We start from the raw sequence: 1,950 nt of genomic DNA on the forward strand, positions 1-1,950 counted from the left end.
TGCTCCAGCTAGGCCTTAATCCTCAGGAGGCAGGGTCAACTCTACTGCTCTCATGCCCTTGGGCAGGCTCACCCACACCCATGCCTCCAGAGCCATCTCTACTGTGCTGCCCAGTCAAGGCATAGGGCCCACACTCTCAGTTGCTACAACCTTCCAGGGCTGGGCCATCTCCACTGTGCTGCTCAGGTGAGGCACAGGGCCCACTCTCCTAGGTGTCACAGCCAGTTCTCCCACCTACTACAAGTGGCCAGGGGGACAGGGACAGGGGGGCATCACCTACACACCCATGCCACTTCAGTAGATGATAGCAAGGCTAGCTCTTTGCCTGGGGGCAGGCTCATCCCCACCCTGTTGATGATGACTAGTCCTACTGTGTTACCAAGGAGAGGTACAGGGCTCCTTAGTACTACAGCTAAGGGTTGGGGCAGGACCAGCTCTCCCCACTCATGACCCAGGGCAGCTTTCCTGACTGCCAGAGGTGGAAAGGGATAGGGGGCATTTCATCTGTACCCATGCTGCCTTGTGGCAGATGAGTGGTAGGGTCAGCTCTCCCATACAGCTCCTGGACATGCACGTGGTCCCAGGTGAGGGACAGCCCCTTGTTCTCTAATGGCAATTCATATTACCTTGGATATCAACACCAATGCCTGCCTCTGCATAGCCTTGGACCCAGACATTGCCCTCATTGGCAGATCAGGCTGGGATCTCACCACTGACCCGGGTGGTAGGACTGGTAATTCACAACAGGCTACTCCTCTCCACCCTTGATTCTTTAGTTTTATCTTTCTTCATAATGCTCAAGCTGCTCCACTTCTCTTTCTGTCCCATCTGACCACCACAGACTCATATATTGTGGTGGCTCCTACTGCAGGCTGACCATGTGGCTGGTAGGTCTCTGGGTGACACCATCCCTCTGTGCTGCAAGCCAGCAAGCATTTACCGTTTGCCTGTACCATTGTGTAGGAGAGCAGGTCTGTGGGTGGCAAGGTGGTCTGTAGGACTCTGTCTGCTTTCCTCCTTCCATCTGTACAGTGTGGTGGTAGGCAGGGCTCTGTTTATCTATGGCCCCCTCTTGCTGTGGTTCAGGGCAAGTCTGTTGTTGCCTTTTGCTACCTGCACCTAGAGGCTTGCTGGAACACTAGTCTCTGTCTTCATCCTGCAATACACTGCCTGGATTTTATTTCATTTTTATGTATCCTAGGCATAAAACAGCTTGGGCCACCAAACCAGGCACCAAGCTAGGATGACCAAAGGACTGCCATGTTCTCTGACCCTGACTGATATAAAAACAACACCACACCAAAAAAAGATGTCTACTTGCCCATTGCCAGAAGGATTACTCACTTGTTTTTTATTCTAAAAGCTAAATTAGACAAAAGAACTATAAGAAAAATCATTTTATTGGCCAATATTCCATCCTCTGCTACATATACAGCTGGAGCCATGGGTTCCTCCATGTGTACTCCTTGGTTGGTGGTGTAGATCCTGGGAGCTCTGGTTGTTGATATTGTTGTACTTCCTATGTTGTTGCAAACTCCTTCAGCTCCTTCAGTTCTTTCTCTAACTCCTCCATTGAAGACCCTGTGATCAGTCCAATAGTTGGCTGTGAGCATTCTCCTCTGTATTCGTCAGACTCTGGCTGAGCATCTCAGGAGACAGTTATATCAGGCTCCTGTCAGGATGCGCTTCTTGGCAGCCACAACAGTGCCTGGGTTTGGTGACTGTATATGGGATGGATCCCCAGGCGAGGCAGTATCTGGATCACCTATCCCTTAGTCTCTGCTCCACACTTTGTCTCTGTATTTGCTCCTGTGAGTATTTTGTTTCCCCTTCTAAGAAGGACTGAAGAACCCAAACTTTGGTCTTCCTTCTTGAGCTTCCTGTGGTCTGTGAATTGCATCTTGGGTATTCTAAGCTTCTGGGTTAATATCCACTTATCAGTGAATGCAT

The 1,950-nt window shown here is 50.3% G+C and overlaps 1 non-coding gene across 1 annotated transcript; it reads right to left on the minus strand.

The window, feature by feature from the left end:
- Nucleotides 1-1,188: 1,188 nt before the first annotated feature.
- On the minus strand, nt 1,189-1,336 carry LOC116092756. Its single transcript, XR_004119469.1, has one exon. It is a non-coding gene; the product is annotated as a small nucleolar RNA SNORA48 (small nucleolar RNA).
- Between the last annotated feature and the right edge of the window lie 614 nt (nt 1,337-1,950).

This window comes from Mastomys coucha, unplaced genomic scaffold (genome assembly GCF_008632895.1).
Source record: "Mastomys coucha isolate ucsf_1 unplaced genomic scaffold, UCSF_Mcou_1 pScaffold15, whole genome shotgun sequence".
Taxonomy (NCBI): Eukaryota; Metazoa; Chordata; class Mammalia; order Rodentia; family Muridae; genus Mastomys; species Mastomys coucha.